Raw genomic sequence first — 14480 nt, forward strand, 5'->3', positions numbered from 1 at the left:
CTGTTACGTGTTTTGTGGTTGTTTTCTTCATGTGCCTTCCTTTCCCATGTTTAATTTGTCCCAGGTGTTTCCCTTGATGTTTCATTGCTCCCAGGTGTGTCTCGTCATCCCTTCCTCCTGTGTGTATAAATGGTGTTCCCTGTATGTGCTCCAGCATCCGGTATTGTTTATGTCTACTCTTCGTGCTACGTGTGATTCCCCGTGAAGATTAATAAATTCCTTGATTGTTGTACTCTTGGTCTTCTCGTTCCTTGCTCCGTGTTCCCGCACCGTAGCAGATCCTGACATAATTATTGTCAATGTATGTCCTTTTTGTGAAAGTCTTAATTTTACAGCATGAAAATGTTTTTCATGCAAGACTACAACAAATCCATTCAAATCATTTTTTATTTGAACTTAATGAAAATGTTTTCCTTATAGGGATAGTTCACAAAAAAAAAAAAAAAAATTCTGTCATAATTTACTCACACTCATGTTGTTCCATGTCATTTTTGATTATTATTATAAAATGGAATTCAATGATAATCAGAATTGTTCAGTTATCAGCATTCTTTAGAATTTCTTCTTTTGTGTTCTGTAAAAAGAAAGTCATACAGTTTTGGAACAACGTGAGTGTGTGTAAATGATGACAGATTTTCTATTTTTTTTTGGATGAACTATCCATTTTATTTAATACAGCTCATTGTGTTTCTTTATTGAGTGAAAGAGGTAGATAGTGATTTTTCTTTAAAACCACACAAGCACATGCTTGACTGATATACAACTGAGTAAATGAGATGCAAATACTATGCTGATGCATTTGCATGCATTTCGTTTACAGAAAAGCTTTTCCCATCTGATCTTCCCGCAGAAGACGTCTTTGTTGTGCACAAAAAAAGAACAATCCCCCCACTTGCAGACTTGGCTAAAGTTGACATTTCGTCTGTTCCTAAATCAGATTTCATGTAAAGCAGAAACAAAACGCACTGCAACAAAGGAGACACTATACATAATTCAGCAGTGTGTGTGTGTGTGTTTGGAGTAAAATTCGGTTGCTTTGAAAGGCATTTATCAATTCACTCACAAACACTTCAGCAGCGCAACAGGGGAGCTTAATTTGTGCTGTGCTGCCGATGTGCTGGTGATCTGATTCAATTCTCGCCGGGACTCCAAAAACAGTCCCTGCCCATGTCCTCCTTGACCTTCCCATCAGTCTGTTGGAGCAAGGTAAGCACAGGAACAGAGATGCCTGGTGTCTGCGTTTGGGCCTTTTGTATTCAGAGCGTGTGCTGTGGAAACGCTGGGACAGCGAAAACACAGTGTTGAGAAAAACAAGAGCGCTGAGGTTTAGCGCTAATTGAGAAAGGCAAAACAAGTAAACATGCCAGCAAATCGATGTCAAAGCAAAGAGCTCAAAAGCTTTAGAAATCTGTTTCGATATTTACGACTCTTTTCTTTTTTCTTTCACCGTTTGGCTTGGTTTAGCTCCAAACCTTCACTAGATGTGTCCATACTAGGCCAGGTTCAAACAGTAACAGAATATGTTGCTTAATACAGTTATATTCACACAGAGTTTGGTTATTTATGGGAGTTAGGACCGCATCCTGTAACCAAATTTACACCTGTAGAGTTTAGGACTCGCAACCTTATTCAAGGCAAACCCCTGCTCTTTGAACTGAACTGTACAGGATGACTAGTTGTCTGTCACGTAGTATCATGATTGGATAAAAGAGCCACTTTTGACGTGTGTTGTGTAGTGATGAGCGCTTTTGAAACACTGCATTGTGAAGCTTCAAACCTTGGTGAATCATTTGTTTTGAACCAGTCATGTAATTTGAGCAAATGAGTCTGCGTTGAGTCAGCTGTTTTGAAACTTTTTGAAATTTCCATAGACCTTAAAATAACAAATGGCAGACTTGTTACTTACTTGTTCAGATGGCAATATACGGTGAAAATTCTTATTTGGGTCTTGTACGTAAACACAACACTGTGTTTACGTCTTATTCCAAGACGTAAGCTAGAATCTGTGATTGCGAAGTACAGTAAATATCCACACCGGTGCGGTGACTGGCTGACTGCCACACATACTCTTCAGAACATTAGATTCATCCGCGCTGGAGCCGTGCCGACTCACAACCCACGCAAGCTAGATAATTCCGCACACAGCTGCAATTCCAGGTTTTCAAACAGAGATGGCGACAAAGAGGCAAAACTTACGGACTGCAGCTTTAAGTAATTAAGAAAAAAGAAAAAAAAATTCTGGTCACACTGCACAAAAGTGATGTTCTTCGTCTGTACTTTAATGTGTTTTCCAAATGTCTAAAAATATTCCAGACGTAAAATGACGTTAAGAAGTCGTGTTTTCTGAAGTGAAGAAGTGAATTTACAGTAAAAAGGCCAAATATCTGCAAGTGGGCTCATACCCCATTGACATGTATGTTCTAGTTTTAAGCATAAACTCACTTAATTGTGTTCAGTTTCTCAAAAAACCAAGACTCGATTTCTTCATTTTGCATCTCAAGTAAATGTGTCATGATTTAAGGATGTTTAAACATCAATTTTTATAAATGTTAGACTTTCTGCTGTAATTTAAGACCTTTTAGTGCCTTAATTTGTGTAAGGGCAAATAAAGACTTTTTTAAGACCTACAGAAACCCTGATTTACATAGTTTTTTCATGTGTATGTAGTTTCGGTAGGGATGACCAGACGTACGTTTTCTGGCTTTTGGTGTCCTGTCCCTGACTGGAGCTGTCACCGTTTTCCAGTACACTTAAAACACCACAACTAGGCTGCTGGTTACCAGAGCAATCGTTCCGGAATAAGGTATGTATCTGTTCTACACTCTTTGAAATATTATATTCAGTTCACTTAAATACAAAGTGTGGTATCTAGCCCCAATCGGTCCTGTAATGTCTCACACTTTTTGTTTTTATTTTATAACTAGTTATTTTTAGAAGGGAAAAAGTCTGTTTTGTGCTGTCCTGCATACAACATTGAAGTTTCAGTATGATTTCAATTAACAGATCTCATTAGGTTGAAGCTCTTGAGGGAATCTCATCTTGAAGCGTTAATCCTGTATTATGATTATAATCAAAGATGAGAGCTTGTGTCATCTTTATTCTAACCCATCTATTTAACCTGTGCTGCAGTCTTTAATCTTTCATTACGCTTTTGTACTGCTGCAGGCTGTAATTCACCTTTTCACTTCCCTCCTCCCTCATCAACCGCAGCTGCCTGAATGGATACTTAATCTGCGCACCCCAACCGGCCTCCCGTATCACACAGCAAGCGTCCTGTAGCGATGTTCTGGGGAGTGGAAGTGGATATTATTAATCAGGTGAGAAATACAGCAGATGATGTCACTTCCTGCTAGCTCTGTTGTCGCTGCCATAATGCATGATGGGAAATTTCCATGATGGTGGTTTTATATCACATATATTCACACATTTTCCAGGTCTGTCTACATTATGCATTATGTATTTTTATATGTGCCAATATAATTTCTGAAAGAAAACAGTATGCATAAGGGATAATGTTCCTGAATCTCAATCAGGGAATATTTTTATATTTTTGAATATATATTTTTGTTTATTATATGGATCTCTGGAATACTCCGATTGGCATTATACTGTAAAATATTTTTATATAATTATTTCATTGACACTTGTCCCAGGCAGCAGGTTTTGGAAGATGACATCTAAAAAAAAAAAAATCAGTGAAAGGAATTTATTTATTTAGTATATTTAGTATAGTATATATTTAGTTATTTAGTTTATTATACTTTCTGGAATTCTGGATTCAGATTGGTCAACTTTGGCATTCTGCATTTAAAAAAAATATATAATAAGAAAACAATAAAGCAGCATTCAGGATTATGCGCAGTCAGCAGGTCAATAAACCTGATCAGGGAAAATAAATGATTTTTTTTATATGTTATATTTTTATAAGATATTATTACTTGATTCTGATTGGTCAGTTGTGGCATTCTGCAGTAAAATATGTTATTGTTGTATAATTCACACCTGGAGGATGACACAAACCACCCAAAAACAGTGAAAATAAATAAAATGTTTGTTTATTTTATATGAATACTTGGTTCTACTTGGCATTAAACTGTAAAATATTTTTATACAATAATTTCCTTGACAGTTTCAACACCATAAAAAAAAAAAAAAAAAAAGTGAACACTTTTTTGTTGTTGTTGTTGATTTGTTTTTGTTTATTATATATAGTTCTTTGGAATTCTGGATTCTGATTGGTCAAACTTGCCATTCTGCATAAAAATAACATTAAGTAAACATAGTTACAAAGGCATAATATGCAGTCAGATCAATAAACTTGATCAGTGAAGAAAATGATATTTTTATAAATGATATTTTCGTTTATTATATGGCTCTTTGGAATATTTGATTCCGATAGGTCAGCTGCAAGCAACATAATTTAATACAATTATATCACTGTCTCAGCCAACTGGTTTCCCACATAGCTGTGTTCATTTATTCTCTCTGCTATCACTTCAAAGTCTTTTTATTCTCACATAATAGAGTAATTTCAACTCAAATCAATATTTAATGCCCATTTATTTATTTTTTTGCTAAGTAGCTGTGTAATAAGTGGGATTATGTGCAGTCAGATGGTCATTATGGCAAAATAAACCTTTTCAGTGTGATAGTTTGCTTCACGGCGGGGTCTCGATCGCCCTGTCGAGTTTATTTTGCGATAATGACCTGCTGATGGCACATTATCTCTTATTTAGCCTTATTGTCCTCTTCAAGAAATCATATCGGCGCAGAGCTCCAAATATATGATGCATAGAGACATGGCAACACATGTGAACATGCCATATATTACCCCCAATGCACACATAAACAAAGACAAATGCCTCTGCTTCATGCTTTGCTCTGGCAGACTGAAAATGAACATTATGAATGAATGGGGTATGATCGCGTTTGGCACCTCTCTCTCTTATTTTGTTCTTGGTATTTTGACTTGAATTGGTCATCATCCAATTGAAAGCCTGGGGAGAGTACGAGGAAAGACATTATTCGTTTCCTCTTTGTGCTTAACACATTAGCATGATGATTATAGCTCATTTTCAATCACACAGTCAAAACATACAGCATCGTTTTGGCAGCCAATGAAAATGGGCTCAGAACAAATCAAAACACAAGAATCTGCTTTCCTTTGGGCTCATGTTTATTCTCTTTGCTTTAACTTCAGGCCGCTTCCTTTGGCATCCGTCGTGCTTGGGAACCAACATAGATCTAGACATTATCATAACCTTAATATTGTTGAAAGAGGTGAAGCTTCATATTTCAATTGACTCGAGATAACCTCGCCTTTAGCTAGTCTCTCCCGCTGTGGTTATGCATATGCCGGCGCTCTTTGCTCTCATACATCATGCATTAGGTGCCTTAGCAGCAGGGTTAGATGGGAGAGAGGTGGATGAATCTCATGTCGTTATAGTGGAAATTAAATGTAATGGTTTAAACCGCAGTAGGTTTAACCTGTCAGATATTACTGTGAAAGAGTTAACACATTACTACTGAACGTGCAATGTTGTTATCAGAGCTTTCCATTTGAAATGTTAATTTAGTGTCATTATTTATATGAAAAAGCTTGATTTAAACAGCTCAGTTGCATTGAATATGGTGTACAGGTTTTGGATTGCCAATGTGAATTCTCAGTCGAAATGCAAAACCAATGTCTAATGAATTAAATAATGAGTCAAATACATAGTGCACACTATAGTGTTATCAAAAATAAATTTCAACACTGGAATTCAATACTGGAATTTCTGAAACTGTTTCAACCATTGCAGTCAACACTAGTTGTACACATATATTTTTTATTTTGTTTGGAAAGCACTTAAATAGCTTCTTTACAAAACTTTTGTTTTCTTTCTTTTTTGGGTCACACAAATGTTTATGAATCCTCTTGTTGTTGAACATCTGGTCAAAACTAGAATTACTGGAGAATTCTTCCAGAAGCAAGTGACTGTGTTTAAAACTCAGAAACAGACAGATGTTTATCAGTAAATGAAGAGAAGAGACTAAAGAGATGTTTTTTTTTGAGAACGATGCTTGAAAATTGCTAATTTATTAATAAATAAAACTCAGATTTGACTAATAAAGGTAAAGTCATGCACCCTCTTTATTAACCAAAGCTCAACATGTATAAAATATACAAGTAAGAAACATGTTCGCTGTTACAGTCATTATCATTAACAACTTGTTTCTCTCATTTATTGATTTACATGTGTTTAACAGTTCTGACTATTGTGTCTAGTCTTAAGGAATCACACAGAACAAAATATCAAGCTTAACATGAAGTCAGTCAATGTGTCAACTGCAAAATAGGTTTAACGTTGTTCAAAAATATATTAATTGATTTTAAATATTAATATTAAAATAAAATATTTACATGTATTAACATTTAACAGTGTATAAGTTTTAAATACATGCATAAAATTGTGTATGCTTTAGAAAGTGTAAATAGGATGATGTTTTATTATTATTATTTTTTTTTAAACTTTTTTTTATACACAGAACAATGTGTTAGGCCCACACTTTATGTGCACATTCCTACATATGCTAATGAGATCACGTTGCATCATTAGACAGTGGTTGTTGCGCTTGTTGTTGTCTTTGCATACAGAGTAAAAATAAATCGAGGATGAGAGAGGTGTTGGTCAGGAAGCTTTTTTCAAGTGTCCTTCTCTAGAGAGAGAACTATCACTCCATTCTCACATCATTACAAACTGAGATGGTTTTTCATCTTAAATTCATTCTCATGAGACTAAATGTGTGCAAGAGAGATGCCAGTTTTCCTGCAGTATGGCATTTGTGTTCTCACACTTTTAGAGGGTAGTAATTACATGCTGCATCGAATATGGGAAAAAAAGTGCAAATCTGTCTTCTGTGAATAGCTTACACTCCAGAGACGTCCTGACACCATAAACTAGATCACAGCTAAAGTGAAAGACTGTTTCTGTAATATCTGGAGATTTGTGTAATAATTAATAGCGCTTACCAAGTCAAGCATCGCTGTTAGCACTGCTCAGATTTAGGATTATGGATTTGTTCAAATCAATAACCCTGAGTATTAAACTTGTAGCCTGTCCTTCACCATTTCTTCTATGGACATGAATGAAACCTCAAATCATGGCGCTTGTTGAAGAGAGGTGTGCTGGTACTTTACTGGTATTTGAACTTAAAATTTTGACAAAAAAAAAAAAAATCAATTGAAGGAGGGTCTCAATCTTTATCTAAAGCCCCCTTTCCACCATCAGGGTGCAGGTGCCCAATCTGAAGTCATTTCCACCGCAGAATTGGTGCTTCTGGTGTGGAAAAAAAAATTGCTCAGTATTGCTTGTGAAGCCTGCTGCTCTCAAACCAGGAATTGATATTGTTGGAAAAATGGCATTATGCCACAGGATATCATGTTTCTATATATATTATGTTGCATACTGGCTTCAGCCACTTTTAGCTTTAGAAGAAAATGATTTTGACAAATGTCAAATATGTGCATTAGTACTGAGTTAATTAAATATGTAACATATATATATATATATATATATATATGTATGAATGATTCATAAAATTAAAATAAAACAAAGCATATAATTCAATCAGTAAAGATGACAAATCCTTTGCCTCTGGTTGAACATAACCAAGAATTAAATACATAGACGGACATCAAACTTACAAACGATCGATCGATCGATCGATCGATCGATCTATCAAACCAATAAATAACAAAAAAGAAAAGGGCCATCTTAAATTATAGCTTATACTTATGAGAATGTGAAATCAGTTTAAGGGCTTTCTTGTCCTTAACAATTTTTAAAGATTTGCTCAAGAGTTTAATCTCACTCTCCCACTGGTTAAAGTTTGGTTTAGATTTAAACCATCTACACTTAAAGGACTGTATGTATGAAGTGATGGCTGATTAGTATTTGCAAGGACAGCATTAGAATGGCTGTTTTTGATGACTGCTTGATAGTGGAGAAGTAGGTAAGGAGGAGAAATAGCTGATCTTTAGTTGAAAGATACTGGCTGAAACTGTCTGATAGTTTCTAACATTTAGGGCGTCCAGATTGGAAAAAGTTTGGTAATGGGATTTTTTATTTCCTAGGCCGTGTTTACATTATTATCATGCACAAATTCCAGACAAGACTGTTTGATCAGTCAGTTTACATATCCAGACATTAACACAGATAATATAATGTTAAAAATGTACATATTGTCCAACTCTAGTCCACAATTGTGTAGTCAGTAAGACAGCAATCAGAATTTCTGTCCATCCATAATCAATATATTTATTTCAATGATGTAAAATACACTGGTTGGATACACTGTAACATTTTTTTTCCGAAGATAATAAAGCAAGATTATTGAAGTATGTTTTACAAGAAAATACCATTTCTGATTTGTCTGTTACTTGCCATTTCTATATAATTTGTTGTGAAAATGTATTTGTGTTAGTGAAAATTGTTCACTCCAAGGGCCAGATTTACTAACGGCTTGCGTCAGCGCAAACTGTCTTTTGGTGTTAAAATAGTACTGTCAGAATTACTAAAGATGCGCAGTGAAGTATTAGCGCTGAATAGGGGTGGACACAGTTATTTTTGCACCTGACCTTATTGAATATGGATTTGTAGGAGTTTTCCTTTCAGACGCTAAATTTATGGGAGGAGAGTATTAAAATGAATCACGCAATGCGATTTGCTAACGTTTGCGCTCGTCAAATTACCGGTATTTGCGCCATTATTTAAGGCCCAAAAAACATTTCTTAAAGCAGGCGGTAATTTGCGCTGCTCTTGGTAGATTGCGCTGGTCATTATGGAATGATCTGGCTGCATCTGTGTTCGTTGCAACATAGGCTCATTGGAAATTCATGCCTCTACCTAAATTTCTGCAAAACTCAAAAAACGTACCTATACACACGAATCGCTGCAGTTTCCAGTTGAAATGAACACTAGAGGCAGTAAAACTCAGACAACGTTTATTCCTTTTCACACAAAATATAATTTGCAGGTCCACAGTTTCGATTAATAAAGCCTAATTTTCGCATAATTACTTGAGGAATATTATGCTATGAATTCAAAAATTTTTAACATGCTGCGATATTTGAAAACTGATACTTTTGAATGTGCCGTCACATATCCAGCTTCATATGCATGAGTTTTCTAATTCAGTAGGTTTGCTCGGTAGCTCACGTGATACAGCGTTGCACTTGAGTGATGAAAAGCTCCAGTACGAACCCCGTGAAACTAAGGTTCGAAAAAACAGCTCAAATCACGCATAAGGAAGTTAAAATAGCATGGCTGCATCAACAAATACGTTTTTATATCACTTTTTCATTTGTTAACACTATCAGGTAGGTTTAGGGTTGGGTTTGGTGTAGGGGATATTTCCAACACGACTTTTAGCGACACATCAGATATTTGAATTATGAACCACCGCAATACGTACCTGAAGCAACATAATACAAACACAGCAATATGTGCCTATATCAACGTAACAAATACATGCCAGGGTCACGTATTGAACCCGCGTTTTATCACCACTCACTGGACGTTTCACTTTGAAACTGAAACAAGGTACGTAATAATGGTGCTGCAGAAATGTATTTAGAGGCACGTATTTCGAATGAACATGGGTTGGCTCTTTAATGTGCGCATTGTCTGTAAATCACACGTAGAATTTTCTCCTCACATCATTTTTTCCCCCCCAGTGTCATTAACTTTACAGTACTTTAAACTAAACTTTGGGTCCCATTTGATGACACTCAAATGACTGTTTCAAGGTGCACTGATGAAGTTCCCAGACGTGATGTAAAAGCAGCCAATCAGATTTTCAGAGCTGCTGTTTTCAACCAGCTCTTCCCATTTTTGGTGCAACATGAGGTCAGTGATGGGTGTGATGCCTCGGGCTAACAATGTTTTGACAGTGAATGTCACAGAGCTGAGAGCGGCATGTTAGGTTTGGTAGACTTTTTTGGATTTAACTTATTAATAGAGAGCTGCAGGAAAACTGGCTTTAAAAGCAGTGTCTGTTTTAATATTGATATAAATGCAAGCCCTGAAAATTCCCTGAATAAGTGAGGTGACTATAGGGGATTTCCCAGTCAGAAAAGCTGTCTTATAACAATGATGGCCTAATTTGAAATAACATGCCTTATATCTCCTCTGAAGTATATTATGATGTTCAGAAACGTTTATACGCAGTGTAAAGCATCAGACAGCAAGAGTGAAAATAGTCCCTATAGGCCAACATGCTCCGAGACGCTTTATTGGACTGTCACCACCAATATACAATGCAATTTAGATTGCAATCACATTTTAGGGCAGAGTTTAAATGGCAATGGGATCACAGAATCGCCCATCTGATTCTACTACATTATACTGATAGACCAATCATTCATCATTAACATATATTTCCCATCTAAATATATCTTCATTAAGTGACAGATTCGTTAAGGGCTAGTAAGCCGTTTTTGTGCTTAATGAGACATTTGTGACATTTTCTTGAGGTATTACAAAAATAATAGGCATTGTAACATAAATGGATCATTGTAATCCTAAACTAAATAGCTTTAGTAAATACATAGTAATGTTTTGCATTTTGGTAAATTGGATGGTTTTACCTTACATACTTATATGACTTAATACAGTAGCAAAGCAATCATATTAATGGAGATTATGGCTAAATTATGACTGTTTTTGGTGCATGACTAACATTATAAGTGAACCTCAGGGAGAAACTGCTACAAAAATGTAGGTGGCAGATAGATGGCCAGAATGATGGCTAACAAAACTTACTTCTTGCTAAACCAGGCCGTTTTTGCTCCTGATGAGTCCTCAGTTTCAAGGAGTTGCATGGGTTTCATTTGGAGAATTGATGTGCTGCATCTCCCTCACTTGTCTCTGGTTATCTGGAGGTGGACAGAGTCGAGCTCGTCCGTATGTAAATAAATGAGCGAGAGCTGTAGGCAGGATAGGATGAATATACGCCCTCATTCACTTTCTTTGTTTAATTAGGTTACGTTTACTTGTATAATATGTTCTGTTAAAAGGGTCACTGCAAATATGTAGCAGCTGACTGTAATTTTAAATTGCTATCATTATTCATTTTGAAAACTTTGATGTGCCTCAGAGTTCACTTAAAATGTGCTCTGTACAGTGTTGATGGATTTGAGAATGCATGGAGCATGGCTTACCATGAAAGTTCAGTTTGTTGAATTCAAATTTCTGTATAAATAAAACTAAGTATAAATTTATGTGCATTATATTGGTTATTTATACATATTAATATGTGTATTTTAATTTATTAGTTTTAACATTTTAATTATTTTAATCATTCATTTTAATAAAATAACATCATTTATATCTATATTTATATAGATTATTTTATACATGCTAAATTTGATATTTATACATAGATACATGACATTGACATTTTTATTATCATAATTCATTTTAATAAATGCATTCAAATTATTCAATTATTATAATATCTCTATATATGTATCATGATATGGATTAATTAGATGCATGACATTAAAAATATTTGTAATGATTCATTTTAATTCGTTTTATGACTACTCCAAGTGAGATAGATGATGGCTTGACTGGTTATCATGGCCTTGTTGGCCCCTGCTGGTAAAACTAAATAAATAAATAAATAAATAAAAAAATCATCTTTCTTCATTGACGGCCATTCAGTAGTTGCCGTGTATTCTGAATATATATATATTTTCATGCAGGCACCGTATAAATTGCTAATATTTCATTATATTATAAATGTTTTACCAGTGTGAAATTGGTCCATCAGCCTTTCTTATGTACTTTTGTGTAATTTGTTTTACTTCTATATATTCCGCTCGTGTCTTAAAGAATCCAGAGCCTTGAAAACGCAGAATTGTTTATGGGATATGGAATATGGGATTCGGGAAATTTCCCCCAGTAATTTCATCCCAGGGGATGAAGGCCACAGAGTGACGGATGTTTTCCTCTCAAGGGATTATGGGAGAGCAAACTCTCTAACTCCTCCATTTCATCTTTCTAGGTCACACCGATAAGCCCAATATGCTGCTAATACATCTCATTAAAGAGATGGGGATTTGTTATAGACAAGAGTGCCTGCGCTAAATGTTTTCTACTAGTTCAGGGGTCCAATAGGGAGCTAAATGTCAACATTTTAGCTTTGATGTTGTTTCTTAATTGTGGGTAGCTCAGATTGTGTCAGCTCACCGCTTTTTTTATTTTAATCTTTTATTGAATTTATGTGTTGGTCTGATTTTCTATTAGACAGTTTATAAACCATTAATGCAAAGATTTCACTTCATGTCTTAAAGGAATCATTTTAATTCTGACATTTACTATTCTTCATTTTGTTCTAAAAAATAATAATAATATTGCATTTTATTTGTAATGCGCACTAGCAAACCCGTTTGACTGACTTTCTTCCATGAAGAAAAAATGGAAAACTTTCTAAAAGTCTGCTATACCCTTTTATATAAATGCTACTTTAAATGCCAACACAAGCATGTTTATTTTATAAAAAGTTTTAGATTTGAAAAGGCACTGCAGAACTGCATCTCGTTTTGTTTTTTTCTTCCCAATGTAGGAGGATCAGATGGAAATCAGTTTTTATAGCCAAGCAATGTAATTCCCATCCAACGATCGGCATGCAATTGATAGCCTAGCTCATTCTCTGACTATTGATTACTCATCGAAAGTCATTCCTCTGGATAATGGTGAGTATATTTTGTGTACCATCTTCATATATCTCTGTTCTTGTTCTCTGTTCGACAGATGGCAAATGAATGATATCAAAACCAAGTGCATCAGCACAATTACACTGACAGTTGGTTGATTATGATACATGTAGCAGAACTAATTCAGACAGTAATTGTGTCTGAATTAAAACGAGTACATGCACCCCCTCTTGCTGTTGTTCAAAACAACATATATAAGCATACTTTAGCACTGACTTCTTTAACGCTGAATGCATTACACGGAGCAGATTCACTAAACAGTTGTGCCAATTTTGTTTTCAGTATTTCTAGTTAAACCAGGCACTAAATGCATTGAAATAGCAAAATTAGTTAATTGTCATTTCAGCGCAGACATGCTTCCTTCCTATGCGAAGTAGACTCATTATAGATTGCACCTAACTCAGCCACAATTAACGTCACACTATTACCACTGAATAAGTTGTGGGGAAGTCTTGGCCTAATGGTTAGAGAGTTGGACTCGTAACCCAAAGGTTGCGGGTTTGAGTCTCGTACCGACAGGGATTGTAGGTGGGAGGAGTGAATGTAAAGCGCTCTCTCCCACCTTCAATACCATGACTGAGGTGCCATGACTGAGGTGCCCTTGAGCAAGGCACCGAACCCCCAAATGCTCCCTGGGCGCCGCAGCAAAAATGGCTGCCCACTGCTCCGGGTGTGTGTTCACGGTGTGTGTGTTCACTGCTGTGTGTGTGCACTTTGGATGGGTTAAATGCAGAGCACTAATTCCAAGTATGGGTCAACATACTTGGCCACATGTCACGTCACTTTCACTTTTCACTTTCACTTTCTTTTCGAATATTATTCTCCATCGGAACAGGAGAAAATTACATCACTTGCTCACCAATGAATCTTCTGCAGTGAATGGGTGCCGTCAGAATGAGAGTCCAAACAGCTGAAAAATTCATCACAATAATCCACAAGTAATCCACACCACTCCAGTCCATCAATCAACATCTTGAGAAGCCAAAAGCTCTGTGTTTGTAAGAAACAAATCCATCGTTAAGTTTTAACTTTAAACTTTTGCATCTGGCAAAAATATTAGTTCATAATCCATAATAACACTTCCTTCTCTCACATCAAAATTCACAGACATATTTGTTTTCAACTGCTTTCATTTGTAAATGGTGCTTGATCTGAGCATATTTCTTTCTTGATTCAGATGAGATGACTTTTTCACTGGAGAAAGCAATATTATGGACAGAGGACTCATATTTTACCAACGGAAGCAAGGTTTGAAGTTAAAAATGTCTAAAAAAAAAAAAAATTAATGGTGGATTTGTTTCTTACAAACATGCAGCTTTTCACTTCATAAGACATTAATTGTGGATTATTGTGATGTTTTTATCAGCTGTTTGGACTCTCCTTCTGACGGCACCCATTCACTGCAGAGCATCCATTGGTGAGCAAGTGATGTAATGCTACATTTCTCCAAGTCTATTTAGATGAAATACAAACTCATCTTCATCTTAGATGGTCTTCATCTTAAATTTATAGCAAATATTAATTTTTAGGTGAACTATTTCTTTAACTGATTTGCATTGTTCCTTTTGTGAGCAGAATGTAAAACAATGCAAACAGTGCATGCAATTAGTTGTTAGTGAATTCCCCAGTGACTAACACACTGCAAAAACTGCCTACAGAGGCACATATTGTATGTAGCGGGCCATAAGCATGAAGAATGTGAATAATTTCCTCAGGA

General features: G+C 35.7%; 1 protein-coding gene across 1 annotated transcript in view; it reads left to right on the forward strand.

The window, feature by feature from the left end:
• LOC107704372 (iron-sulfur cluster co-chaperone protein HscB, mitochondrial-like) overlaps positions 1 to 12647 on the forward strand; it is a 62627-nt gene extending 49980 nt beyond the window's left edge. The window contains exons 7-9 of the transcript XR_001635952.1: positions 2668 to 2803; positions 3211 to 3317; positions 12613 to 12647. The gene's annotated coding sequence lies outside the window, so the exon portion shown is untranslated. The remainder of the gene's footprint in view (positions 1 to 2667; positions 2804 to 3210; positions 3318 to 12612) is intronic.
• Positions 12648 to 14480: the final 1833 nt, after the last annotated feature.

The sequence above is a fragment of the Sinocyclocheilus anshuiensis genome, unplaced genomic scaffold (assembly GCF_001515605.1).
Source record: "Sinocyclocheilus anshuiensis isolate Anshui unplaced genomic scaffold, SAMN03320099.WGS_v1.1 scaffold117, whole genome shotgun sequence".
In the NCBI taxonomy this organism is placed as follows: Eukaryota; Metazoa; Chordata; class Actinopteri; order Cypriniformes; family Cyprinidae; genus Sinocyclocheilus; species Sinocyclocheilus anshuiensis.